The 21997-nt window shown below is 38.7% G+C and overlaps 1 protein-coding gene across 10 annotated transcripts in view; it reads left to right on the top strand.

The window, feature by feature from the left end:
• The first annotated feature begins 6052 nt into the window (after positions 1-6052).
• The window catches only part of ERC2 (ELKS/RAB6-interacting/CAST family member 2), a 420178-nt gene continuing 404233 nt past the window's right edge, over positions 6053-21997 (top strand). For 8 of the 10 annotated variants that reach the window (XR_005626132.1, XR_005626131.1, XR_005626130.1 and 5 more), the window contains exon 1: positions 11152-11532. The gene's annotated coding sequence lies outside the window, so the exon portion shown is untranslated. Of the gene's footprint in view, positions 7073-11151; positions 11533-21997 lie in introns of those variants that run through there. The other 2 variants (XR_005626124.1, XR_005626125.1) reach the window with 2 other exon arrangements.

Raw genomic sequence — 21997 nt, 5'->3', positions numbered from 1 at the left:
CCTTACCCAGAACTTGCTGTATACATATCACCCCTGATAGCTGCAGTATAGCAGGGGTGGTTGTCTGAATGATCTCTCCCTTTCTGTGTGTGTGTATATATATATTTATTTAAGTATGTATACAGAGAAAGAGAGAGAGGTAATAGATAGAAGGGACCTGTTGCCTGTGTCTTTTTCACTTCCGTCTCTTTCCTTAAAAAAAGGAGTTACTATGTTTTCTTTTCTCATGCTAAGGAAATCAACAACATAGAATACTTGAGATCTTTCTGAATGACCTTTCTATACCTGTGAAGTTTGAATAAGCCAAATAACACCACAATGGGATTAAACTAAACCTTAAGGCCACTTGGGAGATCGTAAAATGCTTACACATTTAACTCTTGGTTTGGTGAATAAAAAGATGATCATGTCTGTGACAATTAGAAATTTATGTCATGCAAAATTTTAAAAAAAGGGAGAAAAATAGGCGCAGTGGGACTGTTGACTGCCTAAAGGGCTGAAGCTGCTGAGCAATTTGTGAGGAACTGATTTATGAGAGTTCCAAGCTCAAAATACATTCTACAGGTGCTTCAGAAACAGCTATTTCTGTCTTCCTAATAAGTACGATACAGCAATGAAGACTTTCTATTCCCTCCTTCAGTGTTCTACAGCCATCTGTCGTACTTTATCCCTGTTTAAATTGAAAATGTTCCTGATTTATGCAGTGTTTGTATTTACAAACTAAACAACCAACAGGCTGCATGTGACAGAAGCTGTGGGACCCAGGGATGCCAGCCCTTGGCAGGAGAGCCCCTGTTACAAGAGGCCATTTTTGTTCTTGGAGATGTTAAATTCTGGTCTGTAATGCTTATCATGAAAAAATTAATAAAAAGCACAGTTGCACTCTGCTGTCCTTAGGACGCACCACTTCTGAATAATAGATCATCCAAAGGATGTCTGCAAATAACTAAGTGACCAGAATGGTAATACTTCCTAAAATATAACTCAGGCTTATCAGTAAATAGATACTTTTTCCTCTGGTGACAAAGCCAAGTGTCTGTTATTGTATATAACATATACAGCTCTGCAGTCTTTGATGAGTCTTTAATTTGACACAAATATAATTTTAAACTAAAATTACACAAGCTTTTATTTTAGATTTAAAAATGCTATTTGATCTACTGTAAATTTATGCAGTCATCATTTTATGTCAGCACTTTAAATAAAATAATTGTTCCTTTTTCCTAGAGAGATATGTATTTAATATAAGCAATAATTTAGATATATGCTTACTCAAATTATGACTAACAAACTCGTTGGAACTGCAAATAAATAACTTGGGAAAGATAAAAATAGCTCAGAAGTATTCTTACTGTGTTCCTATAAAATATGATGGCATCAGAAGAGCAGCAGAGAGAACAGCATATAAAAATGAAAATAATGTTTCAACAATTTATGGTTTTTTTGATAGCTTCCCTTCAAAATCAGATCATGAAAAGACCACGTCTTCTGAAAAGGGGGGATATAATGTTGAGAGATTGAGTAAATGCATCTTTAGTTTATGTTTCTGCAATAAAAAATAGCACTGATGGTGCTAGAATAGTGCTAGGAAACTGTTTTTTGAGTACAAGAACTGTGAAACCTTAGGGATACTGGTCCACCTTGGGTTCTACATTAAGAAGAAAATTGCAATCTCAGGGATAATACTGTATCCTAAATTCCATCAAAACCTCACTACCAGAGGTCATTGGTGTAGGCATCATCATCATCACCATCATCCCTGGCCATTGCTGCACCTGGGCTAATAAAAAGTACTTCATCAGTAACTCAGTAACTTGCACTTATTCTCCTGGTATCCAGTCCATCATCACAGCCATAATTCCATTGCAAAATGGAGGTTTTTTTCTTCTACAAATAAAAATTCTAATGATTGCAGTACTTTACTCTGATCTTTCCCCCACCTCTCTTATTCGTATCTTCCTTAGGTTTTTTGCTCTACTTTTAAGTGTCTTAGTCATTTCTACACCTCTGAAAACGTTCTACACTCTCAGCTGCTCTGCCAAAAGCATCTCTAAGATCCACGCTAATTACATGGGTGGGTTTGGTGACCACAGCTTAAATTTCAAATGGCAATATGCAGATCTTGAATATTTTCTGTTCTATATCAGAACTGCATGATTTTGGAACTCCTCAGTTGGAGCTTCAGTAGCGTAGAGGATTTGTCTTTTAATAACTCAGTGTAGGAGAGCTGCAGTACCCCAACCGTCTGCTTTTTGCTGAACTCTCTAAAGCAGCCAATTTTGTCTTGCAGAACGTGGCTGCTGCACATGCTGAGTGCTGATTGCAAGTATTATCTTAAGAGAATCACTTTTCAATATTTAGGAACATGACTCTTCTTTCAAAGGCGTGCTTTCAGACTTTTATACCCCTGCTGGCTTCATCTCACCAGGAGCTACCTTTAAGACATCATCCTTCAGTTCCACAGCTGCCTTTGCTGCTGTGTTGTGTTTATAAAAAAAAATGGGAGGAAGAAGAGGACTGTAAAAAAACCAACAACCTGCAGCTTCTTAAGAAGCAAAGAAAGTAGTCTGGCAAGAAAAAGAAAACCTGTGCTATAGTGCAACCAGGGTCTGAGAAGGGCCTGAAACCAAGACTCGGAGCCTTTGGGCAGCCTAATCTGCTTTACATGAAAATTGAATGCAGGTAGGAGCCCTGCAAGAAAAAGTGTAACCAGAATATTTCTGCCAAGCATTTTTCCTTACCTACCAACCTTTTGTGTTAGCAGGTATGACAGAAGAGTTCAGTAATGGTGTGCTGGGCAGGCACAGTATGAGGTCTTGGAGATCTGGGGGTTTATGTGCTCACAACCTGAACTCACCTTACACTCCTGAGTACCTGCTGCTGTACCAAACTAAATCCTTCATAAGCCTGATCTTCTTTATTCACTTGTGTTCCTTATAATACATTGTGATGCACCATAATCTCTGCTCTGTAACAATACCATAGAAGTGCTATTTCACCCAATTAATATAATTGTAAACTATTATAAATTAAATAACTGTCAACTTCCAAAATACTTAGTTTTCTCTAGTTATGCTCCCATGTTTCTGATGTTTCTTCTCATTAAAAACCACAAAGTAGTTTACATTACCTTTTATTTCTAAGCTAACCCTTCTGTCTATTAAGCACAGGCTATGGAAATGTTTAGGATCCTAAAATTGCAACTGAACCTTAACACCAAATCCATGAATCCAATTAGCTGCATAAAAGAAGCAGACAAAATATTTCCATTGAGATAAGGTTTGTGCAGAGAGGTAATATGTTTCCTTAGACCAATTGCTGTAGCTGCAAAATATTTCTAATTTTCAAATGTACTCCTCTTTGTGGCTGCCTAGTCAAGGTATTAAGAAAGATTTAATGCAGGAAATAAAAAAATATATTTGAAAATTGAAAATACATTTAAATAAGGAGCAGAGAAATATAAGTGTAAATAAGATGCATAGAAATGTTATTTAAAATACTGCTACTGTTACTTCTGCCTCCTGTTTTATCCTAAGGTCTCTCTGGTTCTTAATTCATGTTAGAGATGGTCAGGTACAGCTCTCACACAGCAGCAGCAGCAGCACAGTCTGCTCAAGGATCAAGAAATCATGCTCTGTATTGTAGTCTGATCTTTCATGGTTTATAAAAATCTTTTTAACTGAGCTATACTCAAGTGATTAATGCATTTATCCTTCCCTTCACAGTGGCTGCTGCTGTAAAATGTGGTTTGCCTGTCTCTCTGGTGCTGTACATATTTGGTTTCTGATTGCCCTGAAGATTTCAGAATAAATCCAGTACTGCATGGCAAAATACTGCTTTACCCAACATGAAAAATCTTTTTGTTTAGAGTCAATAGTTCATTTGTATATAGGTATCTGACATTCTGAAGGAGCAAAAAATGGAAATAAGCTATATTTTTGAGGGTTTCCATTACTTTTCTCTTACCTTCTCTTTGGCTGATAAATGTAGTGAAATACTGCATTGCATTGCTTCCTTTAGCTTGTAATTTAACAAAAGAGTTTTATCAATACTTCTGTTTGTTTTTATTGCCTGGCTTTTTTTTCTGGGAGTTCTAAATCTTCTTCTCATAATTTATATATTGCTTCAGCATAGATTATGGAATCCTCAATACCAATGCATTGACAGGAGCATCTATATTTCTTCACCCTTACAGGTGAGTGAAGGACAGAGTAACAATTGTTTATAGGCTTCATTTTTCTTCCTGTGTTTTCAAGGTGTATAATTTTCCAGCTAATTCAAGTAAGTTTTCTTCCCAAGATTATGTCTAAATGGACAGGAAAATTATGGGGAGATGAAAGTTGTTATGGTATATTTAATCCATGACCAGAACTGAGTGGTAACAAAAAAAGAATCCTTGAATTTGCAAGAACTTTATTATGGGAGCCACCTTCTCCCCCATGGCACAGTACACCTCAGGCACAGTCATGCTCACGATCTGCACACAAGAAATAGAAGTGCCAGACTGGCAGGGAGGAATTCCTGTACTTCAGCAGCCATTTCGTGCCCAGTTGTAGGGAAATGTTATATAATATCAAACTGACAATTAAAAATATTTCTCCCTTTCTATTTTAACTTGTGAGCCTTCTCTCATTTTTTTTTCTATATAGCTTAATAAAGAAATAAAAAGTCATCAGTTGAATTTAATGTTGACCTCCATTATTGGTATATGCATAAGTTCTTCTGTTACAAGGTCTAATTGTGTTTCTATCACTGAAGTATCAGATTTCTCTTAGTTAGAAAAATAAGCAGCAAACTTTATGAGTGGAATAGGATGTAAAAGTGGGATTGGAGCAATGAAGAAAGCAGAAACTCTCAGGGGAGGAATGCAGAAAAGGCACTGCCAAGTTGGATCCTGGATCTAAAGCCTCCCCTAAGGAAAGTGCTTCATCTGCAATCATCACTACTAAATAGGCTTTCTTTAAAGGCGCATTTCAGGTTCTGAGGGGAACTTATTCCTTAGATGCTTCTGTAGTCAGACAATCAAGCAGAGAGAAGGAACTTCACCTGCAGTTACATCTCTGCTAGTAAATTAAACAGGTTCAGGAAACAATTCTTGGCACAGGAACTGAATTGTTGAATTGTTAGAAAAATCATGTTTTGGACTGGACAAACTCCCCCTACCCCAGTTCTCAAGCATGTTTTGGAAACTGGCATAAGTTTGTGCATATTCTCAACTGGAATTCTTCATGGGAATTCGCTATTTTGGGAGTTGAGAGAGTCCAGAGGCACAAATCAAGATAATGCTAAGCCATTTCTTCTTTATACCAGAGTTGTTCTACAAAATTTAATTACATGTGCTTGCATTCATGTGGTTTACAGGGCTGATTCTAAGTGATAAAATAAATGAGAAAAAGACCATAATCTCTTTTTAGTTCTAGAATTGGTACAGTAAGGGGACATAACCTCTTGAAGTCAGATCCTCAAATAGTGGCCAACTTTTGCTCAAATGTGGGAGAAGTCCTGATATTTCACAAAGTCAGGCTAGTGGATGATTGATATAGAAATACTGATAAAAGGATGTTTTAAAGCCTTTATTTTAAAGCCTATGTTTAATATTCAATTTTAAAGCCTACATTTTATCTTGCTTCAATTTTGAAGACTAGAACTTAAATGAAGTAGTCAGAATTGTTTATGTGTTACTCTGTGTCACAGCACTGACAATCCCAATGACAAAATGGATATCCAATGGTTATGAGGTCCTGTTGTGAGTAACTTAACAAAGTTAAGGTTACTTCAGTGAAGATTATGGACTGTGACAACTGTCTGGCGTTACTGAAATGTAGGACTCCTTGTCTAGTCTTAGGTTGTACATGAAGCAAAAACTACATTAGTAAAGATAGAAATCTAACATTCTTGTGTTCTCTAGATTTTTTTTTTTATGGTACCACAAAAGTTTTGGATAAACCACTGAAGCAAGAAAAGCAGATAGAAATCTAACATTCTTGTGTTCTCTAGATTTTTTTTTTTTTATAGTACCACAAAAGTTTTGGATGAACCACTGAAGCAAGAAAAGTGTTTTCTTCTTAAAGGCTCTGGTGAAGATTTGTAGTGAAGATTTCAAGATTGTGACAACCTGAACCTTTGTATCATAGATTTTTTACTGTGGAATTTCTGGAGGTTTTTTTTTCATGTTTGCATGCAGATGAGTATTACTGTATGTATAAAAGCACCTATTAAACCATGTTTTAAATTGTTTAAATTAATACATAAAGTAAATCCAACTTAATTCCCCATAAATGTACTTTGTGTAATCCTGTGAAGTATTATAAAGTGGCTATAACATGTTACCCTCTCCAAACAGTCTAAAAATTGTCACAATGTGTCTATACAGTAACAGATGGAATACTATCAAGTCATGTTATTATAAATGTAACAGTAGTGGGAAGCTCACACCTGCTACGTAATGTCAGTTATTAGCTAATAATTAAACTTTGTGGGAGCTGGAGTTGCCATCCATGGTCAGGTGTTCTGTATTTCTTGTTATTCAGTTGGACAAGCAGCTCCTCAACAGAACCCACAAGGAGCACGGAAGGGGGAAGCAGCTGTAGGCTCAGTGTCAGTTTCAAAGCAGCCATACAGGGCTATAGCAGCCATACAGCTTTTAATTATTTTCACATTATTCCTGAATTTGGTTCATCTAATAGGGCCACACTCACTTCAGAAATTTGCTTCCATTGGGGACTGCTGTGGTGGATAGATTTTAGCTCAGGTACTTTTGTTCCTGCCCCAATCCTCCCCTCCCACCATGTGAACATGATTAAGGCAGCGCCTCAGGCTTCAGTACTCAGCTGTTTAAAATTGGAGATTGTGCTGCCAATAAAAGACTCCCTCACTGAATAACTGCCCTGTAGTTCTGTTAGGAAAAGGGGATGGGTAGGGGTGAGTAGTCCCTCAATCCCAGTGTTTGTACGTGCTGGGTTTGCTGTAGAGGTTGAGATCATCAGTAGGGAAGGAGATGTGTTTTCTGCTGCTTGAGGATTGAGAGGAGAACCTCAGCTGCCTTCAGACAAAGTGCCTCATGTTGACCCTCGTAAGTAAAATTTTAGTATCTGGATTTACTTTTCAGGAGTGAGGTTGGCATTTGAAAGCTTAGTTCTTACTGAAAAGTCAGTTGGACATTAGCTCTGAAGTGACTAAAAGATCCCCAAACCAGCATCTAGGAGTTTGCTACTCAGTGCTCATTTAGCAGCATTTCTATGTAACAGTCACTGTGCATATTCATGTGTGCAATCGTGGTAGCAGTAATACTGTGTTTCCAACCAGGGAAATGAAAGGCTATTGATAAAATGTAAAATGTTAAACCTAATTCAAGATGTTTAAGCTGTCTTTGCTGTGTACTGTTAGAAATTCCTGGTGTTTGAGTTTTCCTAGGAAATATTTTTAACTCTCTGAAATATGTTGTGGAGTTGGTGCACAAGCCTATTAATAGCCCTGTTTTGAGATGTGGAAGCTGGAGATCTTCTGTGAGATGGTTGTTTTTACTATTAAGTTATTTTGGTATTTTTGCTCTAACCATGATATTAACAGTATCTGCCAGAGTAGCTCTATTTCTATCCTGAATACATATAGGCTGTGCAGTACACAATAAACTGCTAAATTATGTAATTATAAATGAGTATATTTTCCTTGTTTGTTTTGTTTTACTATAATACATTAGAATGAATTCCTCAATGGCTTCTTGTGTGTTCAGGTATATTCAAGTAACACTTTTTTATCCTTTGGAAAGTATGTGATCATGTAAATTAATAATAAATTTTATTAATAATTTTTAAAACCACAATAGCAGTCTTGGGTGATATGTCATGAGGAAAGCAAAACAGAAGCTTAACACGTAGTGGAAACTATTTTGTAATTCAGTTTGACAGGTATTTGTAGGTGAGTATATAAACTGATGAAGAGGAAAGAACAGTCCATAGTTAATGACTGATGAATGCACCATCTCTGTGGACTTGACTGATAGGGCCTCATTCCAAAATCAACAGAAAATTGAATTTTATTTCAATTACTTTGTTTTTTTTCCTTTCTTTCTGTTCAAGTGCTTACTTGAAATCTCATCACCATATCATGGTAAAGGCAATTTTTTTTTAGTTTTTTAGCTCTGTAAATTTTAGTGTAAATCAAGTTAGGGAAGCACAGAGGAATAGGGTGGGGCCAGGTTCCATGAAAAGCTGAAATACATTTTCCTGGGTTTTTAAAGCACACAGCTGCACTTGCTTGCTAGGAATTATGCAGCAGGGACCAAGATTCTATTTGCATTTCTGTTTTCAAGGAAATTAAGCACTAAATAACATCCATTTTCACCAAAGCATGAAAGGGAGCTAGCTGCTGCTAAAGTCGTAGTACCACAGCTGAGAAAGGATTGGGAAGGGTGAAGGGATGCACAGGTATTGAAGACAGCAAGTAACATTCTACATTATATGTTATTTTGAATTATTTGTGCTTAGAATAAGTGAACAGAATGGTTATAATAAGTATGTTTTATACTCTTCTGCTTCCAAAATCAGTATAGCATAGATGAAGGAAAATAAGAGACTTGAAAAATCTCTATTTCATATTTAATGTACTTGGTTAGGGCCTTAGTGTGGGCTAATTTGGCCTATTAATTTCAGTGGGGTTTCCACAGCTCCTGATGTGAAAGCAGAAAGAACTGTGACTATACAGTTTTTTAAGGTAGAAAATAAATAAACCGAGGTCTGCTAGCCAAAAATCTATTTGAAGATGGAAACTGTTGACAAGTGCAAACATTAGACACTGCATCACATGGCACATTATAATATAAATAGTGGTTTAAGTTTTACAACAGACTGCGTTCCTCTAACAGTTGGCTGAAAGATATGTCTAGTAGTTAATGGGAACCTCTTACAATAAAAAAAGTGGTAGTTTACTTATAGGATCTGGCTCTTTTTGTGCTTAATGGCACCCACCTGCATCATGGCACCAAGGACAACGCAGATGGTCCTGTGATTAGAGCGAAATGAGAACTTTCATCAGCTGCAAAGAATTCAGCCTTAAGGACACAATTGTTATTATCCTGCCCTTTGGATTTGGATTCCAGCATGGCCTTGAACATGAGGAATGAATATTATTGAAGGGTTTGGATTATGTGACCCTGAGGTTCTTTGCATGGATGTTGTTTCTACTAATACAATAAGTAGATTAGCTGTAAAATTCTGATTACTTTTCCCTTCCTTCTCTTGAACTGCACATTTTTCTAACAAGTATTTTTGAGTATAATTTGGCAAAATATTTTTTCCCCTCAAAGTTCTTGAATGGTCTTATCCATGGTGGGTATATTCTGTTCTTTGGCACTGGTAATGCTGGCAGTCCCCTGCAGAGGGTCTGCAGTTCTGAGATGGGCTGTGATCAACTCTGCTATAAAGGTTATTGAATGACAGCAAGTTTAATTCATTGTAGTATTGTTGCAGCCTTATGGGAGCTCTCTGTCTTCCCACACTGATTATTCCTTGGAAAGAAGATTCTTAGGCTACTGGTCCTCTGTCAGGACACTTCTGGTTTTGCTGGCTGTCACAAGGACCTCAGTCTTTGCCAGTGAATGAGTCACAAAAAGATAAGGCAGAACCTGATGTTCTTTGTCTTTCCATACAGACAGGAATGGTGTGACATGTTGTTTAAAAAACTGTCAGCAGCTGACACCACTTAGAACAAAAGTCCTGTCATTAACAGTACTGAGATGGAACTGGATTTAGCAATATTGAGACAGGTCTGTAAGAGATTCTTATTTCACTCTGAATCCAAATTAAGGGCTAAGCTGAAAATGGACACTTCTTGTGCTCTGAAGCACTCAGTGTAGTGACCCACATTTTGTAGTGCTTATCCATTTTCTTACAGATGCGGAGTTGCTAACTCTTGAGGAATACTTTGCTTTTCAGATCAAGTGAAATTATTTGTATACAAAACCATGTTCCTTCTTGTCAATTTCTTCAGGAACAGATTTTCTCTGTCCATATTTCTCATGGTTTTGAAATTATTTGAGCAGAAATGTCTTCAAATAAGTATGCAGGCTTAAAAGCAATTGAAGTCTGATCTTAATCATGGTTATTCCATTATTATGAACTCATGAAATGTATGTGCCCTCTATTGCAATTATAGCTAAGTAGGTGGGCACTGTAAGAGTATGATCCTTTCTTGGGGAAATACAAACCTGCTATGCTCCTGCTGGGATTGACATTCTAGCATCTCCAAACAAATACCTGTGACAGCCAGTTATTTCCACTGGCTTTGGATAATTCAGATACAGCAATAAAAGGATTATGCTAATTTTAAACATGATTGGTTGAAATTAATTTGATTTGATATAGTTTTTAACAGTAATTCCCTAAGAGTTGTTATCAATTATGTTTAATAGTGGCATTTATAGATGCATATGTGGGCAAGAGAGAAATAAAATAGAGATTATATTAAAGCAACTACAGATCTGAAATTGTTCTTAAAATCATGGTTATGGCAATGACATCAAGAGGAGACAGATAAAATATGTTTGTGAAATTTTGTGTAGGGTAAGGCATGAAGGTGCATTGTTGCTAATGACCAAAGGTGATCACTTATTGTATACAAAGCGATTAAACTGAAAAGACTTGAGAAGAGGGGAAAAATAGAAAAGGAACAAACCTCTGTTCTTAGGATGAGAAGCCAGTGATGTTTATGGAAGTTTCTTTCACTTCCCTGAATAAAAAGCAATAAAGTCTCATGAATAATTTTTTAATGTAGTTTTCTTATGAAAAAGACTTTCAGGCTTTGTGTGGCAGCTAATCTGTGTTTTTTCCCGCTGCATACTGCTTTTTGAAAAAAACCACCAATAAATATGGATGTCATCTTAATTTCTTTTACACTTAAGCCCAAACACTGATTCAGATTTCTGGGTTTGTTCTGTTTATGTAAATGCATGCATATAGGAACAGATTTTTAGACATCATGTTCTGAGGCACCTGCCTTTGAAGGTTTCTGGCCTTCAGTGAACAGGGGGGCGAGAAAGCAATTTATCCTCTGCAGTTTTACGCAGACCTAGGTGTATTTTTAGGCTGTTTCCCAATGAGTAACACACTCGCAGCCGTGGCTGGGTGGGGACTGGAACCCGCGGGCTGGCGATGAATGGCCGGAGCCAGGCGCTCGCAGGAGCCGCGGGCTGCGGTGCGTGTGCCGCTGCTGCTGCTGCTGCCCCCGGCGGCTCCGAGCCGCGCCGCTGGAGCCCGGCTCCTCGGGAATGCTGGGAATGTTGAGTCAGGGACTGGCAGCCCAGACAGCCGGGCTTGCAGCTGACTGAGGGAGACTCGCTGAGGGACGGAAAGACGAGGGACAGGGGCACGCGAGCCTCCCCCGACTGCAGCAGGTTCCTTCTCTTCAGCCCCCCGCGGGTATTGCGCGGCTCCGGCTCTCCCTGCTGCCTCCCTCCTCCGCGCAAACGGGATGCCAGCTGAACGTGATGTTGTAAAATCCATGTGAGGACGAAAGGCAGATGCAATGATTTGAAAGGTGAGACGCTTAAACAAGAATATGGCTGGGATGCATGACGGTAAATTTGCTGTGATTAAGGAAATGCTGGATATTGCTTTTTACAACTGTCTGCTAGCTGGATCTGGAGATGAATTTGCAGAATAGGCTTTTTATATTGCTTTGGAAATACATTGTAATAAATGGGACCAAGTGCACATCTTATTCTGGTAACAGAGTGCCTCTCCCTACAGAATCGTCAGCCAGAAACCTCTCTTCCAATTTCTATTAAAAGCAGCCATAGGACACTATTTTTATATGCTTTTTAAATTTTTTTTGGTGCCTAGTGTTTAAAAATATTATTGTTGTTGTTAAAGTTTTCTAGAATAGAATTGATCAGTTTTGGAAATTCCTAGCTTTATACCTAAATAATGGATAATGTTTGCTGTTTTAAAAACCATGTCAGGAAAAAAGGTGAGAGATTTCTGTTCCCTTCTAGTGGCTGGCAAATGGAAACAGATGCTAACAGGGTATTATTTTTCAGTTATATAAATAATAAATACTTACTGGGGACCCTCATTTATGATGCTGGGGTTTATTTATTTTTTTTTTTAAAGATCATTTTAGGCTGGACAAGTGATGGATGTGATGAAGTCCACGCCTATGTTCACCAAGGATACATAGATCTTTTTCTGGGAGCACTACAGTAGTAATTTGATGGAGAAGGATTTTTTTTTTTTTATTAGTGTGTGATTGATTTCTAGGCGGCTACCTGCTAAGCCTTGTGATGGATGGATGGATGGGAATCTATTCCCTTAGCGGCGAATTGCTCTTCCCGTGGTGATGGACACGCCGGCCGACCACTGGCATTGGCAGATACGAGCTCGTTGCACACGAGCGCGGCCAATAAATGCAGCCAAGGGGAGGGCAAACCCTACTTGCCAGGGTTAGTTTTCTGGTCGGCTTTCTAAATCAGTGGTTTCACTTAGCTGTTGTCGTTCGGGATTTGTTTTTATTTCCATCCCTGTACCTCCAGCCCCACGTGCGTGTCCAGGGCGGCCGCCTCGAACGCGGCCCCTTCCCGGCAGCCGCGCCGGGCGCAGGCCCCGCTCCGGCTCCCCCTCCTCGGAGGGCGGGGAAGGGAGGGAGGTTCCTCTCCACCGAGTCGCTTCGCCCCTGGCACTTGGTTTCCCCGTCGCCAAGCCGAGGACGGAGCGGCTCGCCCGTGTCAGCCCCGCCGCCCTGCCCTGAGGGGAGATGCTGGAGATGCGCTGCCGCCTTCCTCCTCCCTCCCTCGGGAATCGCAGAGCTCCACAGCCTGCATGGGGGCGCGGGCAGAGCCCTCCCGCGGCCCTTGCCCAGCCCCGGAGCGGGGGAACATCGGGCACTGCCCTCCTGCCTCCCTGCTCGGCAGCGGGGCTGAGGGGGCCCGGCCCGGCCCGGCCCGGCCCCGCGCAGCGGCGGTGTCCGGGCTGCACCTCCCCACGGGGACCCCAAACCATCCCTGTGCCGGGGGGTCTCCTCGGGCTGTCCCCGTGGAAGGACCGGGGATGGCGAACGCTCCCACAGCTCAGGTGAAGGACACGCCAGCCATAAAACCTCACCAGCAGCAAGGCAGGCGAAGCTCCCTCAGCCGCAGTCCCCTCACGGTCGCGTGTGCTGGAGCAGTGCATTCAGTGTTTGTTCCTTTCCAAAAGGGCCCTTTTTTAAAAGGGTCTGTTTCTGCACACGCAGATAGTGTAATGACATATCAGGTCCCTTGAGGAGTAGGTTTCTGTGGGAAAAGCTTTCTTTCCAAGCCTTGGCTTTGAGGGTGTCTGTGTTAAGGGCTGTGTGTGAAAGTGCCTCCACATTTCCTTAGTGCCTTAAAGGAAGCATTTTTACTGCTGTTATTTTTGTTTGAAAGCTGTGTTTAAAATGGCTTTCAAAGGCATCAAGGTGAGTTAGCATTTTCACTTTTGCTAGAGCAATCTGGGAGGAAGGAGAAGCTTTCTGTCCAGTGAGTGAAGGAAACATGATTTTTTCTTCCAAAGGCTCACTGAGATAAGGTCAGTCCCTGGGGTTTATGGCTGTCCAGCTCAGGTTGAAACTACACCTTTGAAATATGGACAAACCCCATCTTCTGTTTCATGAGCACACCCAGGGTGGGGCAGATCTTCCAGTTAAGAACTGAGAAATTTCTTGGTTAGTGTTCGGGTGCCTTATTATACTCATTATCCTTGCTCTTGTGGTTTGCCGGTATTTGGAGGAGACCCATCTTGCTGCCTCTTATCCTGTGGGTGGTTCTTCAACTCTAATCTACTGCTAGTCAAATTCTGGTGGATGGTAGTGTGAGATCCAGCATCCATTCCAGTCCCTCCTGCTATTCCTTGCCTGCTCTGAAGGCTGTAGAAAGGTGTGGGCCTTACTCTTAGCAGCCAAATACCAAAATAATGCATTCAACAATTTTAGAATGTCAAATATATGTGATACTTAGAGAATTATCTATTCAGCATCTGCTTTTGTATAAGCATGCTCAAGGTGATATTTTTTTCTTTTGCTTTAGAAAAATGATTGTTACTGACCTTTGAAGGATGACTAAGAGAAAAGAGTGGGTTGTTCACCCCTCAAAGAGGGTGAGGTAACCAGGCTGTGTATCGCTTCCAAAGACCACATATGTTCCCCCACCTGTATCTCTTAGGGTGTTTATTCCATTTTTATCTGCTATGATGCATTTGTTATCATCTGTTTAATTTTGTTTTTAATCCCTGGGAGATGTATATGGAGGATCTTAGATCCACCTAGGAAGTATTACTCTGATGCTGATTTTTTAAAAAAATTATTATGTGACCCCCCCTCTCATCTGTGATATTTTATTTGTTTGGTTTAGGATTGTGTTAATATATTTTTGTGATTTAAGTCTTAGTTTTTGAATGATCTCATATGTACTTAGCAATGTGAGCTTATGTTTTGCAACACTAACAAAGTTAAGTTAAAAGGGTAAGAGTTATTTGAACGTAGAATGACTTTGTAATTTCTTTTTCAGGGTCATAGTTGAAACTAAATTCTCAAAATGAACTGTGTATCTCAGTGATTCTTTGACATTAAGAAAATAAAAAGGCGTATCAGCAAACATCAGTTAAATGTTGTTCTGGAGTATTCTTGTTTTATTCCCTTTTTAAAGATCCAAAGTATTTTATGGAAAGAAACCATCTCTTAAAGTCTTTCTGAAATCAAGTGAAATAGACTTATGTTGATTTGTTACTGCTTGTATGTAAGATGCAGAAAAACCCCCATCCTGTTTCCTTGGAAAGCAGCACTTGACTACTTGTGGAGGTCCAAGGACTTTTCTAGCATGGATATCCAATATTTGTATGAGAAAATGTGGGTGTTTGATGAATTAGCATTGTGAAATTTCAATTTTGTTGTTGCTTTATCCTCTTCCTCTAACTCAAGGCACAGTGCAGATGTCGAATCTAGCAGCTAAATTCTACAAAAATTGAAAATTGAGATATCTTCAAAGTGATTTAAGTCTAAACTCTCAATGTGTGAGAAATTGGGACATTGAGTGGCATAAAAGGATTGATGGAAGTGGTGTGTGCATATATAAATATATATTGTGTATGTTTGTGTGGAAATGATGTGCTGTATTTTCAGGAAGTACTGTGGAGTTGCCTCATGGAGGTTTAATATGTCTGTACTTGTGGTTACACTGTTTGGTATGTTTGCATTGTTTCAATGCAGGACTTGGAGGCCATAGTACTTGAATTCTCAGGAACTGATTTTTCTTTGTCAAACATGAGTTGAGTCCTGTTAGAATTTTTGCTGCTGCCCCTTCAGTTTTCAGTGTTATCTAAACACTTTTCATGGTCAGTAAAATTAATTTACTGGTAATCTGCTTAGATGTATATTTCATTATCTCTTGGCACATGCAGTGTCTGAATTATTTAATTACTTTATAAAACAGCACAGGTCTGTGTTATTTCTGTGATGGTGAGGCTTTTGACTTAAACAGTTTTCTGTAGTGCATTCTTTTCCTCAAAATATATTGCTGAAATACAGTTCTTACCACTTACATTCTTTGGACAATTCAGATTAGTGGACAGATATGACCTGGTAAATAAAGCACAGTTCTTTTTGTTTACCTATGTCCAATAATAGTGGAAGAAATGGGTACTCTCAGGGGCTTCTCTGGAAGACAGTTTGCTGTGTACAGCAAGTTTATTTTTGATGGCTGAGTCTTGGCAGTCAGGATGTACCTCAGCTTTCATTTATAGACCTCATTTGAAATCTGCTCAAGCCATTTGCTTTTCCTTAAGGAAACAGTTACAATAACATCTGTCATCAACTTCAAATGTTAAGTCAGATGCCTGTGAGGACTTATAAATTGCACTTGTGAGCTGGTGTGATTGTGCTTAGCTGAGTGTGAGCCCAAAGGGGGCAGATTGGGCTGTGCTGTGAAATTATGAGCCAGCCACCAAGTGCTTGGGGAATTCTTGAACTCTTTTGGTGAATAAATAAATAAATAAAAAGGCAATTCCTGAAGTGCAATGTCTTTTAATGGTTCCAGGATGCTGATTCTATGATGAATTGAAAGCTAATCTGCTAAATCACTTGCACTGCTTACAGAGCCTGTAAGTTCCTTGGACAGCTTTGATCTGACGTGGCTGAAGCACAGCCAGTTTTTCTTTGGCATGGTACTGAAACGTGCATGCTCTTCTATCTGGGCAAAGACAACAGAGGAGAGATATTGTACAGGTTTTTACATTGTGATGGTTTCAAAGCATGCTGAATGCACATTTATGCTTCTTGTTTTGCAGTTTGAGTAGGTATATTGCTATTCTAGAAGCAAATAAATGTAAACTGCAGAATGGATATTTAGGCTCGCTAAATATCCCAGTATTTAAGTATTCTAAATAGGCTGCATACATAGTCTTAATAGCTGATCCTGTGACTATTTTGTTGCCTTTTTACAGAGAATGGAAGCTTTGTAGCAAAAAAAGAAAAATACAGCTTTATCTTGGAAAATGTGTAAGTCTGTGTTTAGTAACATTCATGGGAGTAGCCTTATTGAATTAAATTGCAAGTACTCCACTGTGTGGGAGTATCTCTGTTGGTTTCTAAACCATTAAGAGTTATAAATGCATCTTAAAATTAAAAGTATGACATAATTGTAAATGACAGACTATTTTAAGCATACTTAATGTGAAAATAAACAAGTCTATAGGTCAAACTATAAACTCGGTCAATTTCCTTTTACACTATTTTCAGTTCTTAGGTTATTTTACTAAAAGGAATGTAGTCTTTATATGCAGTTAGTATATATTACCAGCTGAACAGCCTTTTGTTTGAAAGAATTGATATAAATGCTGACAATATAAGAATGATAGAAAAAGCCTGGCCTTTAAGGTTTTTCCGAAGACACTTTTAGGTTTTCTTAAATCGTGCTTATTTGTAAGCTCTACCTTCTCAAAAGATAATTCAGTCTATAACTGTATTTCTGTAAATTATTTAGTCATTCAAGTTAGGTAAATGCTGACAAAAGCAAAGCATAACTGTGCTGATAATTAGGCATAACTTTCAAGTAATCCTGAAGAATGTTTGGTACTTTCACATTTTATTATTTTTCTCCAAAGGAGACTATTTTATTAAAAATTCAAGACATATGATTGTTGTTGCTGTTTTTCTTGAATCGTCATTAAATGAAATGTACTGCTTGCCTGATTTACGAAGTGCCTTTGAATAATCCTCCACAAAATACTGGAGTTTGTAAATGCAGGCTTGCATTGATAAATGAGAATTCTTGTTGAGAAGGGAATAAAAGGCAAGCGAATAACAATTGCAGGATGGAAGGCATGATCAATACAGACTAGGATGCAGAATTCAGAAAACAAGACACCTGCAAGGAATGACATGTTAGGAAATATTTCTCTGGAAAACCAAAAGCTTGCCAGGTTTTTAGAAATCTGTGTGCCCTGGGAAGGTCATTATGGTGTGGGGAAGATGAGAACCAAAAGACTGAGCAGGGACAAGCAGTGTTTTGGAATTTGTGTTTCTATCCCTTGTTGCTTGTGATTCACACCACCCACCCATCAATAAAAAATAGAATCCCAATGTTAGGAGCTGCAGAGAGCAGATGGGCAGCAAAACAATGACACAGTGAGTGCGGGACTGGGAGCTTCAGTCAGTTACAGCTGAGGTGTTTTACCCTGCACCTCTGGAACTCTTCATACCACTGCTGGTGCTTGTGCTTTTTAGTTTAAACAAAGGGTAACACCCTAAACATCCCTGCATTGGGGGGTGGCTGTTGGATCAGGAGGGACTGGATAGTGAGAAAGTTCCTTCTAGTGCTGAGCCTTTTACAGACTGTACGTGGTTGTGTTTGCTCAGATTTGGCTGCCCTATAGCTTTTTATAGTGTGTGTTCTCTGGCATAACAATTAAAATTAGATGTGATGGTTCTGCCTTTGCTTGGCTGTAGGTTTTTTTTAATGCTCCATTTTTAGGTCTTAAATATTTTACATAACATTAGAAAAGTAAAATGAAACACATGAAAATTCTCACCTTCCTTAGGTATTTTAGAAACCCCAGGAAGACTTGTCACATGCAGGAGTGCGAGAAATAATTGTTTTAATGGAAGTGTTGGAGATAAAATGTTAAGAATTGGAGTTTGAGCAACAGAGACCTAACTTAAAAGTTATAAGATAATGTGTCAACTGATGGAGTTTAAATATTACTTATATTATTTAAAGTCTACTTCTAACTATTATGATGTTAAAAAAAATTACAATGTCTCAAACATTGTAATAGAGTAAAATGCTTTGAAAAAAATGCACCTTTCTCGAACACTGGGCTTGTTTTGAACCCATGAAACTTTATAAAAGAGTTAAAAATGTATTGTTGACCCTTCACTTTAGTATATTGGAGAGTAATATAATTGACAGTCCTGATAATGGTGGCAGAACTGCTTGCTTTTCAAGATTTTTTAATACAGCATTTTGAGCAAATATTTCAATTGGTGGAGTTTTCTGATGGCATGACAAGTATTCATTGCTGTCACTGCACCTGACAGCTTTAGAATGCCTGACAACTTTATTTTCCATATATGTCATTAGATGCATATTAAGCAGCCACTCCTACTTTTGCCTTCGTATTTTCTGTGTGAAAGGGAAAGGAAAGGCAGGCCTGATGTGAACTGCTCCTGTGAGGTGATAAATGCCAGTTCTTCCTTTTAGCACTGATGGGAGTTCAGGGACATGAGCAGCTCGCCAGATTAAAACAGGCTTTGGAACTAACTTTATTTAAAACTACATATGTGTAATTTTTACAACAAGCTACAAGAGGGGATAAATTAATGTCTGTTAACTAGTAAAAAGAAATGTAGTGTGCAGACTGTAGTAAAACTTAAATTTACATAAGAAATCCAGATTCAGGACAGTGTAAGCAGCCTAAATGAAAATGTTGCTTTTGAAGTTGGCATATACGCTTTGTTTTTCAAGCTTGTAAGGAATAGTAGAGTAGCAGGAAGAAATGGGTTATTTTCTGTTTTGGTTTAAAAGGAGGTGGGGAGAAGTTACCTGGTCAGCCTGCTAAGTAGGCAAAGAGTACTTTGTCCTTTTAGTAGAAACAATGCTGGTATTGTTCTAACACCATATAAAGAGCTTTGTATTTATCTTTTTTTCTTTTACTTTATTAAAAGAAGGCATGCCAGGCTGTCCACTTAGGTTAATGAAGAAAGGAAGGTTACTCTACAACAGATTTGGGTTCTCTGTATCTAGTTTGTATCAGCTTGCTGCCCTTTTTTTTTTTCTTTTACATCAGCACTGATAATAAACATGAAGAAAAGAGTATTCTCTGCTGTGAGACTGTACTCTGCTGCTATGAAAGCAGTAGAAAACCTTGGTAAAACAGAAGAAAGTGTTAGAAATATTTCTGACTCTTAGTCACTGCTTCTAACAGAGCTATGCTCCTGGTCTTCCTGTATATGGAGATGTTGTGTTTTAAGTGAGAGTATTTAAAAGATGTTATCAAAATAAAGAAATCATTGTTTGCTAGGACATGTTTTTGTGGAACAGATTTTTTTTCTGTCAATCTCCTTCCTCTTGTGGTGCCTCCAAGTGCAGTCCTGGCAGAGAAAATACAAACATTGTGTTCTGCATCACCTTTTTTTTTTTCTTCCCTATTTTGCTTCTTTTGGTTTATTTGTGGGGAGTTGTATAGTACTAAATTGTTTTAGGCAGTTTGGAATCAGACTGATAACTTCTGAACTTAATTGTCACCATATATTCTTTGGGGAGGTTAACTCTAAAGAAGAGGTTTCCTTAGAGCCTTTGGTACTTTTACAAATGTTTGAGCTCTTGGCTCAATGTTAATATTGGCAAGTAGTTGTGCAAAGCTATTAAGTATTTGGCTGATACCCAAACTTCCTGCTGACTAGGTGATTCAGGCCACAGGAGGGGACACTAAAAGCCTAAATCATCCCTCAGCATGTAAGAGTGTGTAACCAGTGAAAATCAGAGCTTACGGGGTACTGTGTATGCAGCGTTTCAAGCAAACTCTGTAATTATGTTAAATGTAGAAGTAAGGATTTGGAAACTAAATTGGGTGAGATCTTCTAGTTGCATCCATGTTAGAATCTTATGCTCCAGGTTTCTCAAAAATAGCTAAAAACTCACAAATAAAGTGAGTTGTCAGACTTCAGCTATGTGGGTAATGTGAGCCCATGATGTTGCTGTGTGCAGAATGCAGGTTGTCAGGTGGGGCAGGAGTGTGGAGAACGAGGCAAGGTGAAGTTTAACAGGTTGGGGGCATGGATGGTGTCAGGTCTGCTGGGGCTTTCAAGGCTGCTGAGAGCATGGGGCAAAGTGTCTAGTGCCTGCCTTCCTGGCCCCAGCTGAGAATGCGTATGCATAATTTTCTGGATTCTAAAAGGATCCACATAAAATATAGTTTTGATTGCAATGCAGAATAATAAATTAATTATTATAATCGTTAATTTTACATCATGTACATTAAAGGCTTTTCTTTAAAATAAAAAAAAAAAATTGAGTCAAGCAGATGAGTATCTGTTTGTTTTTTTTTTTCCTCGTACTAAGCTGATTTGGAGTTTGAAACTCAACTCCTAGAGGAAGAGGTGTGTAGTGGGTCTGCAGTTTGTCCCTACCAGACTGAGTGAAGCAGGGTGACTTTTTTTCTCAGAGAAGGGTTTAGGGGGATATGACTTTTGTGACTCCTTTGTCCTGGGTACTGCAACACCTACAGCTTTGGTAAAGAATTATTACTTGAGAGTATTAGTATTCCTTCCTCCCTTTGCAATTAAAATAGCAATGTAAAATAAATTTACCTTTCAAAATAGAACTATTTATATCTCACCTGTCTACTTGAAGTTCAACTGGGATGGCTCTGTCAGCTGGTTCTGTGGGAAGATGGGATTTCTTCTCTTGTTCTCCAGGCAGTAGATGATGATCTGTGTGGCAGTTGTTGAGGTCCTCAGGGTGATATTGCTTTTTCATGTCTCCAATTCCTGATGTGTTGAGACACACAGTAAATCTTCCTGAAGCTAGGAAGGCTCCATGTAGAAGCAGTAAAGAAAGTGATGTAGGTGCTTTTTCTCCCCTCTTTCATAAAGCAATGGTGTATGGCCTCTATTGTGTCTGAGACTTCCCAGCCATAAAGGAAGGCTCCTTAACAAGTACACATGTTGAAAAAGCATGTTTTTTTGTGTTCTTGCCTTTTTCTGAGGTGTTTGCAGGAAAGCCAGTCTGTATAATTCAGGTTGTAGAAGGTAACAAACTAAAAAATTCTTAGCGTTTCTCCGTTTTCATTTGCAAAGTCAGAGTTTTCAGCTTTTGGTCTGTGAGCTGTCCTTAATAGCCTGCTAAAATAAGAAAATCAAGCATATCATCAGTGTGCTTGTGTTTACAACACAGAGGTCTCTGTTAGAATACTTCTAGGGGAAAAAAAGAAATTGAAAGTGCTGTGGAGGTAATAACACTAGTTGGTGGTGTTTTGCTTCTCTTTTCCTGCTGCTTTCAGAATTTTCCCAAGGTTATGGAAGTTACAATGTTCAATCAGCATTGGAACATTGTTTCAGAAGTTCAGTCAGAAGTTAGCCCTGCTTTTGGATAAGGAATGAGGGTCATTTTTTCAGTACGGCTCAGTGGTAAGCACTGCTGGAGTGCTATGCAAGATAAGTGTTCTCTGATATGAGATAAGAACTTCCAAAACTTCACACAAGTTGAGAAAAGAAAGACCACAACTAATAAGCTCTAAAAGGCAAAACAAGTGCCTAAAAATACATATCAGAGACATAAACAGAAGTAATTTATTAAGTAATTTATTAGGTAACTGTAAGCAAGAAATGTACTGATTTATCAGACTGAGAAGGAAAAACACCATGGACATAAGATAAAATATTCTGTACCTCTGCTTCTGAGGCTCAACAAATTTATACCCAACCTCACCACCTGGCCATGTATCATATCTTCTGTATTTAGAAATATTTTGTGTGCAGTGTAAATTGATACTGG

Source organism: Passer montanus, unplaced genomic scaffold (genome assembly GCF_014805655.1).
Source record: "Passer montanus isolate IOZ18808 unplaced genomic scaffold, ASM1480565v1 scaffold9, whole genome shotgun sequence".
Classification (NCBI taxonomy): Eukaryota; Metazoa; Chordata; class Aves; order Passeriformes; family Passeridae; genus Passer; species Passer montanus.
Note: the sequence above shows the minus strand (reverse complement) of the source record. Positions and strands in the feature narration are given on the sequence as shown.